General features: G+C 39.8%; 1 protein-coding gene across 1 annotated transcript in view; it reads left to right on the top strand.

The window, feature by feature from the left end:
- The window catches only part of lrfn5a (leucine rich repeat and fibronectin type III domain containing 5a), a 145,353-nt gene that overhangs the window by 83,870 nt on the left and 34,671 nt on the right, over positions 1-26,812 (top strand). The window contains exon 2 of the mRNA XM_085256798.1: positions 2,226-2,342. The gene's annotated coding sequence lies outside the window, so the exon portion shown is untranslated. The remainder of the gene's footprint in view (positions 1-2,225; positions 2,343-26,812) is intronic.

The raw sequence follows: 26,812 nt of genomic DNA, 5'->3' as shown, positions 1-26,812 counted from the left end.
AAGTTGCTATGGCACTTCACCCTGGGTATCCAGGCCTCATTAAAGATAAATGCACCCATGCAAACTCCAGACTAAGGTGGAGTTAATGTAGTCTCACCAGGATGCTGGCTCAATGAGCTGGACTGGTTGTCTTGTCAAGCTTGGAATCTAAAGTAAATGTATTGATTCACAGTTTGTATAATGCTGTTCACTGGAATTTTTAAAGGTGAGTGAGAGAATTTTGAAGTTAGTCGTAACTGCATATCAAACTATCCTTTTGAAGGAACCTTTTTTTTGTTTGTTTGGGTTTTTGTTTTTTTTTGCAGAATTTGATACCGATCACTATTTACACTTTTAATTTTAAACTGCACCCATTTGAAACTGTAAATCAAATCGTAATGACAGGTTTATAATCATGAGTGGGGTTAAATTATTCTCTGTTAAATTGGCTGGGGACTGGGATGGTCAGTAAGGAAAGGGTTAAAGTAAGGTGAGAAAGTCCTGACTCCATAGATGACTTTTATTTGTCTGTTTGTGTCTGTAAGTAGCTGCGCTAATAAGTTTAGTATGAAGTTACATAAGAGCCTTGGATGAGATTCTGCTGCACAAGCAAATTAATTGGAACACTTTCCACTCTGTATTCGTAGTTGTGCCTCCCTCAGGGTCATTTTCAGGGTAGCAGAATTCAGAAGTTGATTAATAAATGAATATTTCGGGGAGGAAACAGACGATGAGTAACACACTGAATCAATCATTCAGTAATTTGTTTTATTCAGCAACAAAACATACAGTATAAAAAAAGGATCAGAGATAGATGATACTGTGTGCTTACTAAAACATGCGTTTTTTTTCCTTCCCCATGAGCCCACTAGATAGGGCTCATTGCCTTGCATGCATTGGATTGTGCGATTGTGCATGTTAACACAAGTCAATCACTTTTGCTGCCAGTGGCAGATTTGCTGACAAAGAGACTTTATCTCTCTACAGAAGTTTCCTTTTCCTTTCCAAGGTCATCTTAAGAACTGTGAATAAAAAATATATATTTGTCTTCGGTGTATCTGTACAGTAAACATTTATGTCAATGAGACAACAATGATAAATAAATAAATTGTGTTGAAACCTGTGATAGCAATCCAATGGGTTGATTTGAGAAGGGTAGATAAAATGAAGTACATGTGTTTGCGCTTGTGGCAGATTTGTGTGTGAGTGTGTTTGTGTGTGTGTGTGAGAGAGATATTGCTGATACAGACTGATACACACTTTTGATGTGAGAGCAATCTCTCTCCATCAGTCTCTGTCTTCGCCTATCCTTCATCTTTTCTCTTTCACATACCTTTTGCCCCCCTTTTTTTTTAAAACCTCCATCCCTGCTTCATCACTCTGTCTCTTGGCACAGCCTGCACCCCTCCCCCAACACACACACACACACACACACACACACACACACACACACACACACACACTTGTGCCTTCGTTTTCTTAGCCCTGTCCTACACCCCTCCCTTCCACCTTCTTCCACCTTACTCTTTGCCCTCATTCTTTCCTGCTTGCCTCACTTTCATCCCTTCATCCTTCCATCCTTCCCTCCTTCCCTCCATCCTGCTGGCTCAGCTGGTATACAGGCAGCCTTTGTTTCAGCTGTGTCCTCTGTCCTTTGAAGGAGGAAAGCTGAAAAGCAAGAGCCACAGAGGGAGGGGGAGGATAGAGGAAAGGAGTGAAGCAAGGGGCAAAAAAGGAAAAAAATCCATATGGAAAAGCAGGATAAAAGACAGAGGAGAGGAATTTAAAGAGAAACTGGGAGGGGATAAAGCAAGCAAGGAAGGAAGGGAGAGAGAGAGAGAGAGAGAGAGAGAGAGAGATATCTCTGGATCAATGGTCTGGGTTGTTCAAGTCATTGATATCCAGTCACAGCAGCGTATGAGAGCACATTTCCTGTGTGGTAGGATCAGTCTATGCGACACGGGCACTCACCTTAGCACACTTCCTCCTGGTTCAGTGGTGCACAATTGCAGCTCTTTAGTTCTCAGTTAAAGGCCAGCCAAGCAATTTATATAAAATTAGACTGTTTTGGAAGCCAATCATTGGTGTGGAACTCTGTACACCACAGCTACACTGTAGGCCAAAACACTTAAAAAAGCCACTAAAGATCTTAAAGGCAAAATATGGCATGGAAACCCTCAATTCTATTTATATTCACTATTTTTCAAGTCCAGTAATGATGTCTTTTTTTTTTTTTACCTCTATAGTGAGAAAAACCCAGCAGAAAATTTTGGACCTGTACCTTCATCCATGATGCTGTAGCTGTGGTAGCCGTGGTAACATGTGAATCCTGCGGCGTTTCATCAGCATTTACATCTCTAAAGGTAAGAAGTATTTTTGTAATTTAAAAAAAAATACATATTATGTTTTTTCTTGCCATGAGCTTGAAATTGCTGGCATTCTCATATAAACTGAAAGGCCAGTAATTTGGCCTATCATAAAGCCCGAACAAAAAGAAACAGTTGTCTTGCCAAAATTTTATCAGATGTACAGGAACAGTTTAATAGGAAAATGCTGTGCCGACAGTTCTAGATTGATAGCCATTATATAACCACAATTAGTTGATATAAAAATATGTCCTTTGTATGGTTAATATATCCTGTTGGACACATTCTAATGGTATAAATATTTCACGTGTCAGCAAAAAGTAAAATTCCCCAAAAAATGAATTTTAGAATGGGGACAAAAATCCTCTTAGTTTTGTTTGCTACAACCAGTAGTGATTTTTGATACGGGCGACATGGGCGGTTGCCCAGGGCGGCATCATGGTGGGGGGCGGCATCACGGGCATCGGCAGAAAAAAAAATTGCTCGTACTCATGCTGCCCCGACATCATGCCAGCGCATATTGGGAATGGTACAGGCACTGATCGGTTTTCTATCGCCCATTTGCTGGGAGTAAGGGCGCCCTCCGTTTGCGAGGTGCGCCTGCTGCTTGCGGCACAGGGAGGAGAGGGCGGGGTGGGGGGCGATTCTCTGGCTGGCTGGAGCAGCATCTAATAACCAACTCGCAAAATAAAAGAAAATAAAAACAAACCAACAAACACGAAAACACCAGACATCATGATACAGTCTTATCATTTGCACCGATGTTTTTTTCGAAATTCTATACGCGAAAAGTGAGCGCGAGAGCCCTCGGTGCACCTGCTTGCTGCTGAAGTCAAAGTAAACTTTATTGTCATGTCATTTATTGTCTTCGGAGGCGGCGAATTGGCGTGAGAGGGCGTCTGGCTTGACATTACGGGAACCGGGTCTGTAAGTGATCGTGAACTGGAATCTAGTAAAAAACAGGGCCCACCTGGCTTGCCTGGCGTTGTGGCGTTTTGCCGATCGAATGTACTCCAGGTTCTTGCGATCGGTCCAGACCACAAATGGCTGGGCAGCGCCCTCTAGCCAATGGCGCCACTCCTCCGGGGCTAGCTTGATGGCTAGTAGCTCTCGATCTCCCACATCATAGTTGCTCTCTGCGGAGGTGAGACGGCGTGAAAAGTAGGCACAGGGATGCAGCTTACCTCCTTGCTGCTGGGAAAGCACCGCCCCCACTCCAGCATCCGAGGCGTCCACCTCCACAATGAACTGCCAGTCGAGATCGGGTTGGACGAGAATGGGCGCTGAGACAAAGCGGTCCTTCAGATGGGCAAATGCTCGTTGAGCCAGCTCATCCCAGCAGAAGGGAACCTTGGGAGAAGTAAGACGGGTCAGGGGCAGGGCAAGTTTACTGTAGTCGCGAACAAAGCGCCGATAAAAGTTCGCGAACCCCAGAAAGCTTTGAAGCTGTCTCCGGTTAGAAGGGGTCGGCCAGGCAACAACAGCTTGAACTTTTGCGGGATCAGTCTTGAGGTCACCCCGATCGATGACGTGGCCCAGGAAGGAAACAGTGGAGACATGAAACTCACACTTCTCCCCTTTAACAAAGAGACGATTTTCAAGGAGACGCTGAAGGACTTGCCTGACATGGCGTTGGTGGTCGGCGACAGATCGGGAGAAGATGAGGATGTCATCCAAGTAAATGAAAACGAAATGGTCGATGAAATCTCGAAGCACGTCATTCACGAGAGCCTGAAACACAGCTGGAGCATTGGTGAGACCGAAAGGCATCACAAGATATTCGAAATGGCCCAGGTGAGTATTGAAAGCCGTCTTCCACTCGTCTCCCTCCCTAATCCTGACCAGATGGTAGGCGTTGCGCAGGTCCAACTTGTGAAGACGGTGGCACCCTGGAGAAGCTCGAACGCGGAATTCAGCAGAGGGAGGGGATACTTGTTTTTAACTGTGATGGCGTTGAGGCCGCGATAGTCAATACAGGGCGTAAACTTTTATCTTTCTTGGTGACAAAAAAGAAACCAGCGGCAACAGGCGATGACGAGGGGCGAATGAGACCAGCGGCAAGTGACTCATTGATGTAGTTTTCCATGCTTTCCCGCTCCGGTCGAGACAGGCTATACAACCTACTGTTCGGGAGCGGCGCGCCTGGGAGGAGGTCAATCCCACAATCGTACGGCCGGTGAGGGGGAAGGGAGCGTGCCTTATCTTTACAAAACACTTGCGCCAGGTCGTGATAAACAGACGGTATGGAGGACAGATCAGGCGGTTCTGAAATAGTTTTATTGGGTGGTAGGCTCATGGCGGGGGTGGCGGCTTTTAAACAGGACATGTGACACTCCTCCCCCCACCCCGAAATACTTTCCTTCCTCCAATCAATCACAGGGTTATGTTGACATAGCCAGGGATAGCCCAAGACTAGTGGTGTGAGCGGGGCTTTAAAGACGTACAACTGTATGGTTTCAACATGATTACCAGAAAGAGTCAGGGAAATCGGTTCCGTGATATGAGTAATGTCTGGAAGACGCTGGCCACTAAGGGCTGTGACTTTGAGTGAATGAGACAGAGGCTCCGTGCTAAAACCTAATTTTAGCGCCAGCGAGGCATCAATAAAATTCTGTTCTGCCCCGGAATCGATCAGAGCGTCGAGAGAATGAGTCTTGAGACGAATCGTTAGCTTAGCCGCAATCATGAGACGAGGAGGAGACTGTGAGCAGGTGACCTCGCCCACCCGTACACTCCTCACTACTGGCGGGCGCTGTCTTTTGGCCGCGCCTGGCAATCCATGGCAATATGGCCCTTGCGGCCACAATAAAAGCACTCACCGGCTCTCCAGCGACGATACCGCTCCTTGGGCGACAGTCTGGAGCGGCCCAGTTGCATGGGCTGTTCACTTTCTTCCATGCTGTCCGATGAGTGACTGCCGCTAGGCGCGCCCCCACCTGCCGTCTCCATGCGCCCCGGGGGCCTCTGGGAAATGTAGTTTCCGGTTCCCCGACGCGCCCGTAGGTGCTCATCCATCTTCACACATAGTGTAATCACATCAGACAGGGTCTTAGGAACATCTCTCATCATCAGTTCTCTCTTTAACTCATCACAAATATTATTCAAGAGAGTACTTATCAATGCCGACTGCCCCCAGCCAGTTTCTTCGGCCAAGGTCCAGAATTCGACCGAAAAATCCGCCATGCTCCGCCTCCCCTGCTTCAAATTTAACAGTCTGTGGGCAGCCCCCTCCGCTCCAGTGCCTCTTTCAAAAACACTTTTAAATTTGGTGAGGAAGTCCTCGTAAGAAATGTCTGGGGCTGTTCTTAACACAGCTTGCGCCCAGTTTAATGCCTGCCCACGTAACAGTTGAACCATAAAGGCGATTTTGGCCCCATCTGTCTCATATGTTCTTCGTAACTGACAGAATTGTAGTGTGATCTGAGTCAAAAATCCACCACATTTATCGAACTCACCCGAGAAAGGCTCCGGCGCTGGTAACGATCGCTCTGGAGGTTCTGTGGAAGCCGGCGTGGGGGAAACAGGCGGAGCGGCTGCAGATGGATTTGGAGCCGATAGCTGAGGAGAAACAGACGGAGGGGGTGAGGGTGGGCTTACCGACGGTAGACGTTGAGCAAGGGCTTGCGTGAGTGCGGCCAGTTGTTGATTTATGTGCCGAAGCATGTGTTCGTGGCGTTCCAGAATTGCCTGGAGAGTTGAGGACGGGTTGCTGGGTGGGATTTGAGTCTGCTGAGTCCATGATGGCTGGATCGTTATTGTTACGGTTTGGAGGACTCAAGCGCAGGACTCCGGTTCTGATGCTCACAAGAAGGGTTTATTTACAAGTCACCAGGTGTATATACAAGAATGTGCAGGGGGGGGGGGGTGTTATATACAGCTGAGTGGGGGGAGAAGGGGCCTCCAGTGAAGTCCAAGGGAAAGCACGCGTTCTTCAGAATATCCACTGACACGATCACAGGTTCACACTCCGACACTGCCACACGGGAATCGCACTGGAAAAATCCAGGAAGCTCTGTAGACAGGGAGACAGGGTTAAGAACGACGCACAGAGGAAAACACTCTTAACTAAACTTGCTGTAGCTTGACTTCACTAACGCGTGGTAGACAACGATCCAGCGACGAACAGCAGTCACCTCCTGGCTTAAATGCTGCTCCCCTTAATGAGACCCAGGTGTCTCATCTCCCAAGGGCGTGGGCCGAGGGCGTGAACCCACAGCGAGTTCCGCCCCGGCGAGAGAGAAGAGGAAGAGAGAGAGAGAAACAGAGAGGGCTGATCAGCGTGCAGCTGATCCGCCTGGCTGTGACAGTTCACTCAGAGGCCTGTATGCCAGCTGGGGAATTCAACCTGCAACCGTGCAGACTCTTGTGAGCGACTTGAACGAATGCTTTCCTTAGAGATGGATCACCCTTGTGTGTGTGTGTGTGTGTGTGTGTGTGTGTGTGTGTATCCATTTGCACTGAAGCCCTCGACTTCTTAGCAAAACAGATCAAAGTCAAAGTCGAGTCTGCCTGTCCCCTGCTCACTTTGATGAATGGAGACCTGGCTTGATGGAGGGATGGGGAGGAAGGAGGAATAAAATGGGGAATGAATATATGACTGAAGTATAAGAAGCTCTGAATGAAGTGACAGGTTGGAAGGATAGATGGGTTTCACCTTTCCATCACCTTCTTCAATGATGTTCCTGTAAGGCACACTTTTAGTCACATGTTCTCGTTTCTCCCCCTCACTTGTTTTTTCTGTAATGGACATCTTTCTGCTCTCTTTATGTGATGCTTTTACTTTTTTCTTTTGCTTTTTTCCTTCTCTCATTTGACACTTCAAGTCTTCAGCACATGTTTCCATTTTTCCCTCACTTTCTTTTTGTGTAATCATACTGCATTCCTACTGTTAACCTCCTCCTTACCTTTCTGTGTGATGGCCTTTTAGCATATGTGTCTTCTCTCTAGTAGAGAGTTGAAGGACTGCCCTCATCCCAGGGGGACATTTGGCAGCCGAGAACAGCTGAGGGCCAGGCATAGTCTGGGTCACCCAACTAACCTATTCCTGCCTTCCTTGCCTCTGGTCCTGTGGGATAATAGGTGTGAGGAGGGAAAGGGAGAGGACAGGGAGAAGAGATAAAAGAGGAAAAAAACAACAGGAGGAGTATAATTCACACATGAGAGGAGACGCAGGTACATAGGACGCACACTCTAAGGTAATTAGTCATGTTTACAAATCCCTATTTCTGTCTCTTTGTTTTGTGTGCAGCTGTTAGTCATGCTGAATACTTCCAAACTGGTTTCTGTGTAATTTTCTTTTAAATGAATGAAAAAAGAGATTGCAAGAACATTTCCTGCACAAGATAAATGAAAATTATAAACTGTGAATAGATGTAACATAGTTTGAGATTTTATATATGTGTCTAAAATAAGGATCTGATCAAGGTTGGATTAAAACAGTTATTTAATCTATGACTCATTTCACCTGTTCACCCACCATCCTGTTACTGCAAACAACCAGACTACCAATTCTGCCAGCTAGTCAAATGGCAGATCAGTAAATTGCCACTCGGACCCCTGATAAGCTTTCTGGCAAGCGACTGAAGAGACTACCAATAAGAGTGAAGAATACGTTTGACATATGACCTGCTAGTAAACGCTTTAGAGGGTCACCCAGGTGACCCGAGCAAGGCATGTCCACAGCGACCAGCAGGCAGCTTCATGACAAACAAATCCTTTTCACTGTGTATGCAGCTTTACAACTGAAAAGATTTATCTTCCCAATACATCGTAAAGCAGTAAAAGCTTGTGAATATGTCCATTATAGCCAACCAAGGGAATGATTTATTGAAGGTACACAAGCAAATTGAAAACAAAATCAAAGAAATCTCAGCTGTGACACATGTTAAAGTGTGTGCTTTGTTCTAAATGAATCAGTTATCAAAAGAAAAAGGCTATCTCTATATTAAAAAAACAAAAAAATAAATCATATGGATGTAATGAAGGACTGGAACAGGCACTTACTGTTAGACTATGTGGAATAAGATGACTTTAATCACCTTAAAGCTTCTTTATGGACGATGGAAGGTGAAACCTGGATGTTAGAGAGTTTATTTTTTGAAGCGTAAAGAAGATAAAGCTGCCACGACAGGTGCCAGCAGTCACGCTGCCTATATTGTTCACTGAGTTAATTTGGGAGTGATTTCTGGATGTTTAAAAGTGGAACATGTTTGTTTGGCTGCATACCGAAGATTAAAGGATGTATATCAAACAGAAAAAGCTTCTCATTTCCTCTTTGTATCTGCTTTATTAAGGCCATTTCTTTTTGTTTATGAGATTTAGAAATGCCGTTCTTCACAAAGAATGCCTGTCAGGATTTGTTATCTTTCGTACAGGAAGTGAATTCCTGTCTCTATTGCTACCTCGTCACATCGCACACGCTCGTATTATTTCTGACTTCTTTTCTAAAAGTCTCTGTCTCTCTGTTGTTCTTGTTCACCGTAGGCAGAAGCAGGAAATGGAATATGTGAAACTAGACGTGAGGGTAGCCATACTTATTTATTTTAAACGGAAAGCCCACAGGCTGGCTAGAAACCAATGATGGATGACAACGATGGACAGAGACAGTGAGGTTAGGGACAGACACTGGTCCTCATCCTGGTTATTTTTTACAAAGTAAAAATAACTATAAAAATGTATAAGTTAATCTCAGAGATGGGCAGTAATGCGTTACACGTAACGTCTGTAGTACGATTACTTTTTATCAAGTAATGAGTAAAGTAACGGATTACTATTGCAAAAAAGTAAACACATTGCTGTTGCTTTTGCATAAGCACGCTGCATTACTAAACCGTGATTTTGTTTGTAAAAGTGCCTCATGACAATGACGTATGATCAACAATGGATAATATGGAGTGCAGGAGAGAGTACGACCATACAGCATTTAAAGCGTGGAAATACTGACCTTTGTGTTTGATTCAGTAAAGAAGTGACAAAAACATTAGCGTCCGCTGTACACTCTGTGTGGGAAGAAAACTTCTTTCTACAGTGAAAAATTTAATTTCATTGAGCAAGCACCTAGCACGCCCCACAGGAATGTGAAATTCACAGAGAAACCCCCGGATCCCCACACTGACATGACTGCTGCAGCACTGGGCAAACCTTCACCTGCCCCACTCCTGCTAAACAGATGAAAAGAGATTTAAGAGAGACAGGGCTTAGTGCTGCTGAATCTTTCATTTTATTTATTTTTTGCTGTGTTTTACTTGCATCTATTTGAAAGAGTGAGTGTAAAAACTAAAAATTATTTTATTTTATATGCTGGAATATGCAGAAAATAGGTTTAAATGTCAATTTAATTATATATTAATTATATATTGCATATAATTTAATTTTTGCTTGATGCAATGTGCATAAAATTAAAAGATTAAAACTAATTTAAAAAAAAAATTTTAAACGAGACTTTTCCATTTGATTCACTTTTACATGATGGATTATGCAGAAAAAACAGAATTGGGCTAAAAGGTCTGTTGCTTTATTACGTATTCAGGCTGTGCATCATGTTTTTAAATGGAACTAAGTAATAAAGTAACTAATTACTTTTGAAAATAAGTAATCAGTAAAGCAATGGGATTACCTTCCTGGAGAAGTAATTAGTAACTAATTACTATTTTCAAGTAATTTGACCAACACTGGTTAATCTACACCTTAGAGGTGTGGACTAACATATCAAACAAACGGAAGAGTCTTTTATTGGTGTGTGGGGTTATCCAGCTCCAGGTTGGTGGTTAGCAATTTTTCCCTGACAGCAAAAAGGTCTTTAAATCCAAAGTGGGGATTTTCTGTACTTGGTACTACAGTCCAGGACAGAAAACACTGAGAGTTGGGGTAGGCTTCTTTGATCTTGAACTGGATATAATATACTTTAATATATTATATTAATTATATTATAATTAACAGAATTATTAAATAATTAACTGAATCTTTAAACAACAACAACAAAAACCTTTGTAAAATGGTGGCCACAGTACTTGATTCTTAGGTTTTAAAACTGCATATTTTTGACTTGACTTTGTGAATTTGTTGGGTGGATATGCTCTCATCACAAGAACAACGCTTAGTGTTGGTTATATTCCCCAGTGTACTTTTAAAATTTGCTGTTTCCTTTCTGCACATCAAACTCCACATTTCTGTTTCACTCAGACGCCCCATTTACTTTTAAAACCAATGTGTTCAGGCAGACAGCAATCCTACCTTCCCTTGAGCTAAATGTGCCTCTACCAACATATCTGGCTCTGTGTTACAGCTTCGGCCTCTGATGTGTACTCTCTTTTTTTTTTCTCCTCTCATATTTCTCCTTCCTGTTCCTGCTTGGTGCATCCTATCTCTTTTCATTGTCTTTAAGTCCCATTCGCTCTCCCTTATTTCTTATTCAGCTGAGCACCCAGAGATTACAAGGTTTCTTTTGTCTTTCTCTCATCGTCTTTCTTTCTATTTCTTTTTCTGTTTATTTCACTATTTCTTTTTGTTAGAAATCTCTTTCTCTGTTTCTGCCTCTTTGAGTAATCCTTCACCTCACTCTCTCTCTAGATGTAGAAATACATTCAAGAACATGCTGAATTCTTCATATAAAGAGTGCTTAGTGCATGATTTTGCATTGATGAAAGCACGTTCTCTTGTGGAGATTTAAGGATAACTTTGGTGTTTCAGCAGGTCCATTTTTTCCCTGTGCTCCACTTAAAGCTGCAACTTACTTTTGCATACTGCATAATGATGTGTTTATCCATTTTTACTCTGGTCTGCATTTTGGTGTGCACTGACAATCCCCAAAACTAGTTAAAAAGACATTTCTGTGGTACTGATTTGTGAAAAAACAAGCCTGAGTTTGGTATACAATACTCAGGTTTGTATCTGTAACAATATCCAGAGGCTAGCAATCAGAAGATCATTATCACTTATGGATGGCATAAAAAATCTGAGAGGAGACAACACAAACAATAGTTCACCAAAGCTCTTCTCCATACAGCAGCTGGAAAATTTTTGGATTTCTCCCCAGACTGTCTAACAACAAACTTTACAAACTTGCTAAAGCAAAATGCACTTAGGTGTTTTGGCTACTTTAACATTGGCTGGAGGTTACCTCTCTCAGTCTTTCCCTGTTTGTATTTCTGTATGGTTCCTTTCTTTTATTGACTGTTCTCTGTCCATGTGAGGTGCGGGAACAGCCTGGAAAACAAAATGAACCTTTTTTTTTTTCCTTTCAAAGCACACAACCTGGAATTTTAAATCTTTCAGAAGCTCTTCAAACTTGATCACACATCAGTGGAGATCTCATGTTACCTGATTTTATTGACCTTCCTTTTTCCAATGACTGGTTGATCACAGTAAGGGTTTCGGGCTATGGCGAAATCTTTTTGTATTACTACTAAAATCAGTGAAAAGAAAATGCTTCATTGTTTTTCTTGCTGCTTTTCTCTGGATACGTAGAGCCCACCTCTGGTCCAGATTAAAAATCTTTGAGTACTCCTTGTGATTTTAAACCAGATCTGAACTTTGTATTGCTCATCTAAATGTCAAAGTCCTCTTCCTAAACTCAGTTTGGTTAAGATTTGAGTGAAATCATCAGCTAATGATATTCTTGTTTGAAGCTTGGCTTAGAAACCTAATTACAGACTTTGCATTAATTTACAGAATCATTGAATTACAGATTCAGTCTGTTTCACTGTGACCACCTCAGAAAAAGGTGGTGGTATTGGAATTTGCATACAAAAAAACAAATGCTGTGCCACTATCTGTTAGTAAAGAATGTAAATTTTCTGCCCTGAAGAAGCCAGCTCACAAGTCGTTCAACCTTAAAAAGGTCCTACCTTTCAAAAACCACTTAAATAAGAAATCCTTCTTACTCGCATGCAACCACAAATGAGATTCCAGCTCTTGTTGGAAAAGATTTACGTACTTTAACTGAAATGGGGAACATTCTCAACTGCATTAATGAACATGTCTGTCTGTTTGTTAAGTTGTACAAACCCTCTGTGCTTCAGTCCCATTTAACACAACTTAAGTTGATGTTAAATCCAAGTTTATATGTTTCCCAAAGAGTCGTCATCTAAAATTCATAGGTTCAACAGCACTCAAAGGGCAGAAACAGTCATACTGACAAGGTTCTCTTGGTCAATATGACTGTTTTTGATGTTGCTCTTTTAATGATCTGTTATTCAGGTTTCTTTGGTCTCTTGCCTGTACTGAATATCAGTTGTAATTCTGCCTTTACTTATTATGTTGATTTGTGTTCTGGTTTTTGTGTTTTCTGTAGCCCCCTTGGCCAGATTTCTCATGCCTGCTACAACAGATTGTCAAACTGTAAACAGATCGGAGGCAGTGCTACTGGAATTTAAAGGCCCGTTTAGATGCATATAGAAAGTAGCAAGATCGTATGAAGCTTTTCAGTTCTGCTTTGGTGAATTATGCGTGAAGTCTCATATTTAATTAGCTTCATGTTATTATATGATTTGTTTTTTTACTCTGACATTCATCAAACTATGTAGACTTAACTGTCAAGATGTACTTGATAGCTTTTGCTGTCATATGCATGGTTTTACAGCACACAAACGCACACACACACACACAGTTCCTTCATTAAGAAAGTGTAGGAAGTGTATTTTCCGTTCAGGGAGTTCACAATACATTTCTCTAAAGAATAAAGTCATCTACACCCATACATGTGCAGCAGCAGAGCATCTCCTGTCTAAATTTTCCACATACATCAGCAATTAACAAAGCTATCATGGGGCAGATGGTTGAAGAAGAAAGACAGCCAAAGAATCAAAAGGAATAAGGGATGGGAATGAGCTAAAAATACCTAATTTAACTTTTTATTTTGCTTTGCTGCATTCATTAATCTGTTTATGTAATGATCATCTAGTCAGGGTTAAGGGATTTGGGGTTTGCCAGAGCTAAAATGACAGAAAGGCAAAAGGCAGGATGCACACTGGACAAAAACAGCTTTCAGTGTCATAAAAATATGATGCTGTCTTCTGCTGCTGTGCTGATAAAAATGCTGACGATGAGCATTAGTAGTGAACATTTTAGTAGTGTCCATTCACCAGGCTGGAACGCGAACAGCTTAGAGAATAAAGGATGTCGATGTGAGATGCTTCAACTATACGGCCCACTCTCATACTGTTGTATTCTGTACATACTAGCAATACCTTGATGTATTAAATATATGGACAGAAGTGACAGAAAGGATAAAGCATTTCCCGTAGCTTTAGGACACTGATTCAGTACGTCTTTCACACTGTCCAAGGATGTATCTGTCACCACCAATTGGAGACGCATCACTTGCTTCGCTTCACTTTCACTGCTGAATTTCTCTTTGCTTTCCAACCAGCATAAGGCTAACCATAGCTGCCTGGAGGCAACCACCATTTTCTGTAGGGAACTCCTTGAGCTGAACTCCAGATCTGAGAGGCACAACTTCATTGGGCACATTTGCAATGGATCTGCTTTTACTGTATGGACCTGTAAAACCACAAGGCCTAGGAGAGAGAAACATAATCTGCTTGATATCATGACCTTCCAGCCCACCACCTCCACACCTCTCTAGCTTGAATGGTGAGAGTGTGTTGCTAAGTGGCATATGCAACTTCTGTGTGAGTATCTACAGCCTTGGAAGTCTTGGAATCGGCCACTTAGCCAATAATCTGCATTTCTGAGAAGTCTCAGAGGTGAAGCATCAGTGTAGAACCACACTGTGGAGCCGCTGAGTGCCACAGCCTCCAAAGACACTATGCTAGACCACAAGCATAAATCCAAGCTCTTCCTTTGGGAGAAGTTAAAAAAATAAAACATGCTGAACCTATGTTTAACCTTCTTCGCTGCACTACATAAATCATCACTGCCTAGCCTTTCAGACCAGTTTTACTGCTTCAAGTATCTTGGTTTCTTATTCTCAAGCAAAAGTCAAAAAGAAATGGAGTGATATCAACAGTAATGCAGAGGATCTACTGGACCATTGAGGGAACATTAGGGGCTCATTTCAACTCTCACTTGCAGTTGCTAGTGACTGAAAGAATCGGATGGGGATCAAACCAAGCCTCCTCCTTTGTGTGGCAGGACTCATACTAAAGGGGAAAGTAAGATGTACAGACATTTGGTCAGAGATCAGAAATTTAAGAACATTTAGCCCTCATGTGGCCTGAGAGTGGCTTGAAATCCCTCAAAAGAACCTGTAAAAGGCTGTTTGTGACAGGAACGACCTAACCGATTTGCTTAGCTTGCCTCGTGTGCATGTGAGCCCAGGATTAGCTACAGATAAAGACTTTCTAGGAAGATTTTCTAAGTTTGAGTTAATGAAAAGAAGGAAGAATGCTTAATACCTGCTTCTAAAATATACATTTGCTGACAAAAGTTAAATTATGACTTCTCAAATGGTATCGCTTACCGTACCTTACATAGCTCATGTCAACCTTATGCTATTGCAACTTAATGATGGATAAGGGTTGCTGTGGGCATATAGATGTATAGGTAATACCTCACCAACTGTCAGTCCAAAATTAATAACCTTAGGCTCTATGAATAAGAGTTGCTTGGGAGAATTTTCAGATATAACAAATCTACTTTTTCTTGCCCAGAATGACATTCAGAAAACCACAGGAAAATCATGATATATTTTTTTTTTTGCTTCACCTTAATCAAAGCTGCTAGATGCAGTGAGTAAACACAGATGTTGTTGAATCAGATCTAAACAAATATGCTTAGACAAAAAAAAACCCAAAACAACACATGACCAACCTTCTGAAAATGCTTATTTAAACATTTTTTAAAGATTTATTTTTGGTCAGTAAACCTGTTTAGCTGTATGTGCCATTGCATATGGCCATATAATTGATCTATATCAATTTATATAAAAGTATAACTACTTGGTAAAGCAACTTATTTTTCTTTTTATTAATTAATGTGGGCAAAACGTAACGAGAGATTGCTTCATAAAAAAAACAGTACAAAACAGTTAACTCCAGTTATTATGGGGCTGTCTCTGACATATATTCTAAAAGATGTGAGATTTTTAAGCTTAGTCTTTTTTGCACACACAAACATCATCATCATCTTTCACCTCAGTCACTGAATCATTCTATGACTGTGAGCTGACAAGTAGCTTTTGATGGATAAATTTAGATTAGTCACACTCTCAGATGCTGTGAAGTGTATAAATCCTGGTATAAAAATAGGCGTGCATGTATTTTTATGCCACAGCTAATGTAAGCACGCATACGCACAAACACAAGCTGTATTTAGTCTAATTGTTGATTGTTTGTGCATATTTTTATATGTACACACATGAAAACAGACACACTGAGACTCACACATACACCATTGATCTGTATTTAACCTAGATACTGAAGTGATTAGCCAGTGGCTCTTGATAAGTCTGTCACACATTAAAGGCAACATAGCACATCCACTCTCACACACACATACATACATGCATATCGACTATGACTTGAGGCCTTGTTGTAAGATGTTTGTAACTCACTTTTCATATTTTTCCGTGCAACTTTTGCATCTTAGTCCAAAAGTAAAATAGAGCACGTCAGAAAATTATGGCAATATCAATGTTAATCAACCAATATCATTTAAAGGGATCCATTATCTAAATATAAAATCTATAAAAAGTATAATGAAATGTGGTGGATATAGATAAGGCATTATCAATCATAGGTAATTTCTGTAACTGTTACAAAGAAGTCCTATATGAATAACTCTTAATATTAATTGTAACATCATTAAGACCATTTTAATCTTTAAATTTAATGAAATTAAATGAAGTGGTTTTGGGAAATGCAACAAACAGCAGATAGCTACTTTCAGAGCAAAGAGTGTATTTATTTTCCCTTCAGCTAAAAAACCTACTTTACATTTACACACACTGACACCTGGGAAATGGCTGGTACAACCACATTGTTCTGGATTTAACCACTGGCCTGTTTAATGCTGGTCTCTGTATGGCTAAGTCAATTCTGGAATTATATTTAAAAATTGTTGCTTGTGTACTATCAGCTTTGGGGAAAAAGAAGCAGTGAAAAACCACAGATGACCTGACCACAGTACTCTCACCCCCTGTTCACTTTGAAGTACTCTACTACTATTTTTATTACTATGACACGATGGGACACCAAGGAGCAAGGTAAACACTGAGACAAAGGTCTGTGCAAGTTTAATATTTTCCTCACATGGCGGATTTCCTCTGGCCATGTCTTTACTGAGATTCACCTTTAATCTTTCTTTCTTCCTTTCGTTTTTCCTTCTTGTGCCTTTCTCTTTGTTGCTGTACACTTACCGTGCATTTGTTAATATTTCATCTCTTTCACTTTTTTTCCCAATGCAGAGCACATTAAATTTAGCGTTTCTGTGTGATTGGGTGTTAAATGTACTGCATGTAAATAATGTAAGAGTGTGCTCATGTTTGGATGACTATAAATTATTTATCCCACCCTCAGCCCCCACACAGACAAATACAATATCCACTGCGACAGACTGCTTGCACGCTACAGTCCTACCTGTTTGTGTCTATCCGTCCCTCCTCTTTTGCTCTCTGTATCTCATTTCTTATTGAGAATGTTAGTTAAAAATTACAAGAGCGAGAGAGCTTTTTTCCATGAAGTAAACATCTCAGTGGCCTGGCTGGAGACCAGTATTTAGCATAGTCTTTTTCAAACTTAAACTGTGTCTTTGGTACATCCTCCAGCTGCACTCACAGAGGGGGAAAGAGATATGAACATTCTTTATTTAGTAACTTGGATAACACCAAGATGCAGGATAAACTAGGTAGTCCATTGGTTATATAACCTCTCACTGTGAAGTATTTTAGCTCTGTATTTTCATTTATATTTTATATACCTTTTAGCGAACCAAGTAACTCTACTTTGTGCATTTTTTCCCAAATAGCTTGTGCTGAGGTACTGCGCATAAACAAAACTTAAATTGTCAGCTTTCAGCTTTCCTTAAAAAATCATTATTCAAATGACTAAACGGCAGAACCTTTAAGAAAGTAAAGCACAAAAGGTGCAGTCCTATTTAACTCTTAAGTAAATCCTAAAATCAGGCAGTGACTGAATAAATTAGTGTGATGGATGTTGCCCTTAATTCTTTTTGTATTAACCTTCTACTGTACGAGGATTACATGCCAGAAAATGTGCAAAAGAGAACGTCATGAAAATGTCAAAGAAAGAAATGTGTTATAAGGTGAAAGATAAGACCAGCATGAAGATGACAGGAAAGCAAAGTGTGGCTACAGAAATCAAATTTAAAAAAAAAAACGAGGTGTGTCACTATGACAACAACCTAATAAGTATAAAATATATAGGCAGGGCATTATTTATCTATTTAAATGTTGCCTAAATAATAGGGGTAACATAGAAGTATAGATGAGAACTGAAACTCAGTGACTAAATCTGAGGTATTTAGACAGATATAATTTGCAATCAGCTTTCACACTGATGACTGACAATAGCTGGTTTGACTATTGACAGAGATCCCAGTATTGTATTATTGATTCCCTCAGGGATGTAAGGTAACTAATGTCTATAAATGAAAACATAATGTTGGTAATTACTGGGTTATACACAAATAATACAAATAAGACATTCAGTAAACACTTAAATTATGATTATTTTTATTTTGTGTTGTCAAACTAAAAAAAAATAATAATAATAGCATTAATAACCATTACTAATTACCCCACTTTGTCATGTAGGTAAAAAGTAGTATAAAACACCACACACTATGACCGAATCACAAAACAAACAGTTCTGACAGTAGGCATACAAGCGTGAGGATTTGCTTTCTTGAATGTGTAACTCACTTAAGCATTTGTAGAATATGCTTGCAGTCGTGGTTAAACATTTTCTTGTTTATGCTGCCAAATAACACCGAATCATTGCACAGATGTTATTTAAAAACCAAATCGCAGCTTTGCTCAAAGCTTCATTTGCTAGATCTGACAAAGTCTTGGAAACATGCATACTATATGATACTAAGAGTTGCACATGTAAGATGCCATTTTGGAATTTTGTTATGGAATAAAGCTTAAAAAAAGAATAAAGTTACATATTATACTAAGTATTATTCATCAACATAAACCAATTAACTGTATCTGAACTGCTTGGGTGAAATAAAATCACTTTTTGGCCAATTACATATTTTGTGGTGTAGCTTTGGATATTTATTATTATTCGTTCCCTATGTGATTAAAGGATGGAGACACATCCATATTTGCAATATAATAAGCTGAAACCTGATTATCTTCTTTTAAGATGAAATTCTTTTTTTTTTAAAAATGAAGCAATTGACGTTCAAGGTTACATTCAGAACTGCAGACGCTGTTGGTTTGGGGATTGTTAAAGGCTGTAGCTGTTTGATTGCTTCTGCACCAACACAGAGAAAAGTCAATAGTTGAGATGTGAGGGCCTAGTGCTGGGACGGAGGAGAATTTGGGAAGAAGAAGCTTCTACTCCTCTAGGAAATATCCTTTCTGTTAGATTTGCAAGCTGTGGTTTTCCAGCAAGAATATTGCTGTTTTATCTTTAATTCCTTGGAAGACTAAAGTTGACTGCTTCTCGATTATCATTTTCAAGTGCCTTACACACATGCACACATGTGCACAGGGAAATACACACATGCACATTTTCTGCAATCTTATCTGTCAAATGCACTAGTGCAGTGCAGTAGAAAATAAGATGAGAGACAGACAGGCACATGCGATATGTGAGACCAGAGTGTAATGCTTCCACATTCCACGTTGTGCTCTCATGCAGGCTATTTTCAGATACCACACACACACAGACCGACAAAGTGTCATTACAAGCTAATGCCATAATATGTTTGCCATGCCCTCCCACAACATTTTGCTCTGTAGGCCAGCCCCATTTACTGATCTGCATATAAACAAACAAAAACAATGTTGTTGTGCGCATTCAAATGCATGTGTGTGTGTTTTGCATGTGTATTCTTATATAAGCGTGCAGCCTCCTCTTGCCTGGAGGATGATGATGGAAACTGTTTGTCATCCTCCCACCTTTTTCTGTCTTTCTCTCTCTCTCCCTGCTCTGTCTTCATCCATTCAAATCAAAGGTACTTTATTGGCACAAAAAAAGGCATTTCCAGACTAGCATTAGAGTGCCGACATACGCAAATAGCCACTTAATTATGAAATCTGAACGCACATAATGATGGAGAAAAAGTGACTGCTAAAAGTGAGTGAATGGTTCAACGTATGTGTGAGTGTTCTAGGCAGCCTTTCAATGCATTTTGGTAATGAAAAATGCAGCTTTATTGCATTTTATTATTCCTTATGAAATGATCAGTTTCCTACGCTGCTGTCAGATAACACCCATGCATTCATTTAAAATTATGCCTCATATTGCAATGCTTTCAGTTGCTAGAGTAATGGAAGAGGAAATAGTCCCGTTCAATAAAGCTTTCTCAACTAAGTGTGTCCATTAGGCATCTTTGACAGGAGACTCTGCAGCTGGTGCAGACACTTGTGAGTGATTCCATGTCAGCTACCGGACCAGCTGACCAGGAGGTGAAGCTGGACGGTTTAAAACATTAGAAGAAATTCAAAAATTAAACACCGTAAAACAAAGTGTTTTATTCTTCTATGAAGCAGACTGTTTTATGGGGCATATTGTTGGGAACCCAACACGTAACACTAAGATGGTGTTCGCAGCTAGTCGGGTAAATGTGTTCATTGTGTTAAGCTTGAAAAGATTCCTGTGATCAATAAAACAGTTTTGTTAGCGTTGCTGTGCATTTTAAGCTATCTATATAAAAATATATGGAGAAAGAAAACTGAGCAAAACTTTGACTGTGATTTTCTCTAAACTAAAAACGCTAGTTGTGCACACGGTGCTCTCAGACACTACAAAAGACTGCTACAATATGACTTTGCTACTAACTCCAATTCACCATGTCACTTTGTATATATTTGTGGCTAGGTTATGTGAATGTATCTGGAAGTAAATTATTTTCCTTTTATAGTGTCAGAGCACTTGATCAAAGAAAAAAAGAGCTCACTCCTTAAACAGTCACCCAATGGTGGAGACCAAAACAGAGATTAGGCCAGAAATACAACTCCAAACAAATGTTAATGTTGCTCTGTTTCTGATGATTGTGTTGCATTTTGCTTATTAATTATTAACTTTCTGAAATCCTGTAGGTGGTGCATTCATGATTAGTTTTAATACCCCCAAAACAACCCATAAAATAAAGTCATTCTACATCAATACTAAAGAATATGTGAATATTAGTCAGAAATATTTTGTAATTTCTAGATAAATCTAATGATAAATCAGCCCATAATTAAGTACTTTTTTCTAGTTATTTAATTTTTGCTGGGATGCATTTTTATTAGCTATATTAAAGCCATTTTGATGTCTTAAATAAAAAGACTGTCCCTTTCTTTTTTTTGTCTTTCTCTCTTCATTTTATGTTATCCTACTTACCATAGTACTGTATTTGAATCAATTACTGCCAGTTTCTATCTTTCATTTATTCTAATATAAAGGAGGCTGACCCAATTTATAGTGCTTAAATAAAATATTCATTGCCCCTTTCCAATTCACCATTAATACTTTTTTCACCCTAGAGACCTAATTATGAAAATAAACCCTTTCTGTGTATCGTTCCCCCTCTTCTTCAAATTCATCTCAGTAATCCCACTTCCTTTTGCAGAAGGGGTCGATTCACTTGTTTTGCATTTATTTATGTCAGAAACAACGCAACATTTTGCTTGTAAAATAACCCTGCTGGTTAAGTTTATCATTCCTTCTGGTTTTGCTCAGTTTGCTTGTAAGTGTGCACTCACTTTGCTGCCATGTTGACTTCCAACCGTCTAAACAGGGTTAAGACATTTACAGTACATAATTTTTTTAGCAATAAAAGTGTATTACTGACACGCGACTATTTTCTAATTAAGCATGTATCAGTATTAATATTGAGAAAGACACATTTTTAAAAATGTTTTTGTATATTGAAATAAATGTTACACCATAACAACCTACATGGTTTTAATTTGAATTAATCTCGCTTCCATTTTAGTCCAAAGCATCCACCTTTGTCACTCCAGTCTTCTCTATCCTCTATCATTACATTTGTAAACCTCCTCTGAGGTTTTTTTTCTCCTGCCTGGGAGCTCCATTTTCACCGCCCTTTGTTCAGGATATGCAAACTGCTCAACGTGAGTTGTCCCTGTGATATACTCCTTTCTAACTCTCCATCTCCATCTCTGCCTGTTTCCTTTGTGTTAATGCCACTTTCTGCAAACCATAAATCATAGCAGGTTTCCTAAGTGGGGGGAGTGGATGGAGGGCGCTCTCTTCTTTGCGTCTCTTCGCATAGTTGATTGCGTTGTATTGTTGACCCCAGGTATTTGAACTCATTCCTCTTCTCTCCAAATCATATCTCCACCTCTTCAAGTCTCATCACTGTCTCACTATCCTCATACAAGTCCTACACAACCCTCACCAATTTATCTGCCACTCATGACAGTGCAACAGTTCGTCTTTTGGGACCCTATCATGTGATTTCTCTACATTTACAAAGACACAGTGCAGCTCATTCTGACCTTCTCTACACTTCTCCGACAACACTCTCAAAGCAAACATCACATTTGTAGTGCTCTTTCTCGACATGAAGCCATGCTGCTGCTCACTGTTGTCACCTCTCTTGCCTCGCGTCATGGCTCATCTGCTTTATCCCTCTGTAGTTACTACAGCTCTGCACATCACCCTTGTTCTTGAATCCTCAAATATCCACTCTCCCTCCAATATTGTCGACACTTTTTTGTCTATATTTCCTTTGTGCCATTTTGTAGGTTAAAATATCCTTAATTTTTTTAACGTGTGCTTGCTTGAATGTAACAGAAAGTCATAGTTGTAGGCAGCAGATGCTTCCCTTCTCTTGGTTTGCCAATCTTCCAAAAGTTGGTAATGGCTCTCATTTTAACTATATTGGGTGGGACTTGTCACTGTAAAGGGACATACATAAGAGAGTTTAGATATGTTAGGTGTGTCCTTCTAATTTCTTCTCATATATACATGTACGAGTATATGAAAATGAGGTGCATCTGTAAAGGTGGTATAGATTAATAGAATGAAAGAAACATACATACCTGTGCTTCAAGTATGGGATGCGTGTGGTATGTGATATAAAAATTTAGATGACAGTGAGATAAATGGTACTCTTTATTTCAGCGTAAAAGTAAACACCTTAATCTAAGGCTGTTATTTATGCACTGTTGCAGTTTTGATTAGGCAGAAGCTATTAATGAGTCTTTTAAGCCTTACATTTTTGGAAGGATTGTTCATTTTTTTTTCAGTTAAAATTAAACAACCAGGAATTTTGTTCTCAAGGTTAAGAATTTCCAATTGAGCTAGACCTCATGGCCATGAGCAGGAAAGCAGGTATTAAATATGAATTGATGAAATTGAAGTGAGCCCTTCTTTGCTTCAATCCACATCGTTCTGTTATCATATGTATTCACAATTTTAATCTAAAAGCACCCTCATCTGTGTGCTGCACTAGTACAGAGAATATTTTTCGAGAAAATTCTTCATAACGGTCTCCAAACTGCCTTTATTCAAAATCAAGGGAATGCTTTTCAAAGGAGACTCAGTCACTTTTCATCCTGTGACTATGAGTCATAAATGCTTCTTTTATTCACCTGTTGCATGCACTCAGAAAAAAATGATGCCCAGCAGAAACAAAGCTTGTTAATCTTAAGAGAGCTTTGCAGAAGATCACCAAAAGGCCTTCGAGCTATACTCACAGCCATAAATAGCAATTATTATTTACCAACCCTGCATTACACATACAGTAGCTCTGGGCATTTAGGAACCATTATTGTTTTCATATTGTGAAAGCCTAGATTTTTACTGGGTGTACTCAAAATAAATTGTTTGTTTTGAACATGCACGACTATTTTAACACATGTTAGAGGTTTTAAAGTGTTTCCTGCGAATTGATGGAATAAAAACATTTTTTGTTAGGATGACAAAACAAAAACACCCAAAAATAAATCACTGTGCTAAATCACAAAATGTTAAATTGCAGACATTGCCAACAAAAAGTACAACTGAGGATTTTGACAGTCTCATTTCTTTTATGGATGTTTTTATGTTTTAAAATGTTGTACATACTTGGCCCAATCCTGATGCTACATCTAAATCCAAGGATCACCTAAGTATACTACAGTGAACATCAAGGCAATCCATGGGATGCTTTATCATTTCAAATGCAAAATCTTAATCTGCATGTGAAATAAATGAGTAAAACGATGGTTTAACATATCAGATTCGAAAAATTCAGGACATCACCAATGTGAGTGGGATTCATCTTCTGGGATCAATTTCTGAAGTATTTTGTTCTGAATATAACAATCCAATTAGCTTTCCAGTTAGTTTCCAGTTAGCCTCATTCAAGATTTTATCTTAATACAGAATGCATTCTAATCTAAACCACAGTCACCAAACGTCATTGATACCTCATAAAATAATGAGCTGAGACAGTTTTACACAGTGTCTTCAGCCGCTTTGATATATGCATCTGTGTGCATTTTGACAGATTTTATAGCATAGAAAGTGTATTGTGAACATGAGGGTGCATCCATTCAGTGATACTTTGCTGTCTCTTGAAAAATAGTGGTGTGATGCAATGTTGCAGAAATAGAATTGTAGACCAGATATTACACAGCTTCTCCATGAATCAGGCACTTAAAGCACCAAACCGCCAAGATCTCATGTTACAAATCTTACTGTCTCACTGCTTTCTTCCTTTTACTGCTTCTCTTCTGTTCTCAGTCATACAAAAACAGAAGCCAGTGCATTTATAACTGAATCTAAAATCAAGACATGTCTCAGGATAGTACATCTAGTATACATTTCTGTGTGCATGCATTAAACATGCTTCCACATCAGTGTGTCGCCTATGGCTTTTGGGCATGTGTGTGTTCTCACGTTCCACTCCTACCAGAATGACCTTGGCGGTGATCATCTTGAATTTCGGGCAGCTCGTGTACTCCTATAAATCATCCAGCTGGCTGTATCTGCCTTTGATTGGTTTGATTTGAACCATTAAATCCAATTCTGTCATGAAGCGGAGATTGTGATGCAGGACAGGAGGCAGGCTTAAGGAGGATTTTTCATCCTTAATGCAATGAAAACATGCATGTGCAGAATGAATTCAGTATAAAGTCAGGTGGAGAGACTGAAATAGACTGTTCAGTAAACCCCTTTCCTAACCAGCAGTTGTTCTGGTAATACATATAGCTGGGAATGAGAGATATTTATATACAAAACTCACGTTTTTTAAATGCCACAAAGACCAGAAGTATAAAAAATGGATTGCACAATGTGTTCACCTGCTGCAAACAGAAGCATACATCCCTTTCTTGAACACTGTTGCAGTAGTAACGAGTATCCAGCGGCATTTGTTTTTTTGTTTTTTAGGTAATTTTAGGTACTCGCAGTTGAAAACTGTACCTGCTCCATATTATTTATGAACATTTATACTCTAGTTTCCATGACTGTTGTTACACAGATTAGTCCTTATCCCAATACCAAAATATTAAGCTTAACTATACAATTATGGATTAAAATGGTCAACCTGAATATTACCTGCAAAGGTGGCACTCCATTCAATCCTGATATAAGTTGGTCTTATTGTTTTTTTTTCTTTACAGTATATAAAAAATATTTATATTACAGCCTTTCTTTGTTCAAGTTATGCATTCTAACAGTCTTTTCAGGATAGTGTTTGTGGGAACTATGGTGTTAAACCTGCTTCACTGCTCATCTCATCTCATACTAGTACCAACAGGCTTCTCAGATAAATGCATCACCACAAGTAGTGGTAGTTTGTATTTTAGTGATTGATAAAGCCTGTTTTTTGCACATTGACCACTGAGATGAAAAGGTTAATTGAAGAATGTTTTAACACATTTTTAGGTTAGGTTGATATTTTTTAAAATTATTAAGTGGAATCTTTAGCAAATCTATCACTATTATAATTAATGTGTGTCTGTATGTACACAGAAGGTATCGAGTATCTGTTTTAAATGCAAAGCATGCATACAGATTAGACTTAAGTCTTGGTGCGGCTGGGATTCATTTTCCTGTGTGTGTGTGTTTAGGCCTACTCAGCGCTACGTTCTCACAGTGCACTAATTGAATAAAGAGTAATTGTGATGTATTTAGGCAGCTGCTGACCCCTGTTGTTCAAGTGAGTAAACCATTAGCTTAAGCATAAGGTTTACTTCAGTGGACGCACAGAAAAACAAAGCAAACGGTGCAGGAGAGAGAACACAAAGCCAGCAGGTTACGTTAAGTCAGGGGTGTCCAAACTCCGGCCCGCGGGCCAACTGTGACCCGCGGGCCATTTTTAATTGGCCCACAAGTAATTTTATAAATAGAATAGAATATGGCCGCACATCAACTTTTGCTTGAGTGTATTGCACTTCTTAGTTTTAACATCATGGGGAGCTGCTGTTGATCAAGGCAGTTGCTCCACCTAAAAGGACAATCACAGAAGAAATGTACCCCAAGTTACTAAACAGAACCAAAGAAGCGAAAGGTAGAAAGTGAATGCAGAGAATTTCAGACACGGTGGGAGAGTGAATATTTCTTCAAAGAATTCAAGGGGAAGTGTGTCTGTTTGATCTGCACTGAAACTGTGGCAGTTATGAAAGAGTATAATGTACGACCTCATTATGAAACCAAACATCAGGCCTATGCATCCTACACTGGTGCTGAGCGAGAGCAGAAATTAAAGCAAATGGTAGCTCTCCTGCGGGGCCAGCAACAGTATTTTTTTCGTGCTCAAATTGTCCAGGAAAAGGCTCCAATAGCCAGCTATGAGGTCGCCCAACTCATCGCAAGACATGGCAAGCCTGTTTCAGATGGAGACCTCATAAAACACGGCCTCGAAATAATGTGCCCGGAAAAAGTGCAGGACTTCAACAACGTCAGCATGTCCAGAGATACAGTTGTGCGACGCACTGAAGACTTGTCAGCCAACATTAAACTGCAACTGTCTGATGAAGCTGTGCTTATGGAAAGCTGTGATGAAGGCAGTTTTGTCTTTAATTATATTCAACAATATAACATATTCGATCACTTTTAAGTGATTTTTCTAACTTTAATACACTAAAGTTAAGGTTATATACCTAATTTCTAGTAGGTGGCCCAGCCCCTCCTATATTTTTATGTATGTGACCTGCAGTGAAAAAAGTTTGGACACCCTTGCTTTAAGTGGTCTGGGCATTGGTGCATTTTGTTATGCATTAGATGCTGGTATAAGCCATGAAAGGTGCAGGCTTGTAGCCACAGAAGACCATGTAAGCTATTAATTTGATTGACAAAATGAAAAACAGAAGCTGAAAGGTATTTCCAGCAACAACAAGTATAACCTACAAGCTTTAATTCTCTTAAAGT

This window comes from Mchenga conophoros, linkage group LG19 (assembly GCF_057382185.1).
Source record: "Mchenga conophoros isolate Kocher_MC1m ecotype Shallow Benthic linkage group LG19, M_conophoros_male_GT1.1, whole genome shotgun sequence".
In the NCBI taxonomy this organism is placed as follows: domain Eukaryota; kingdom Metazoa; phylum Chordata; class Actinopteri; order Cichliformes; family Cichlidae; genus Mchenga; species Mchenga conophoros.
This window is presented reverse-complemented; position numbering and strand designations above follow the sequence as displayed.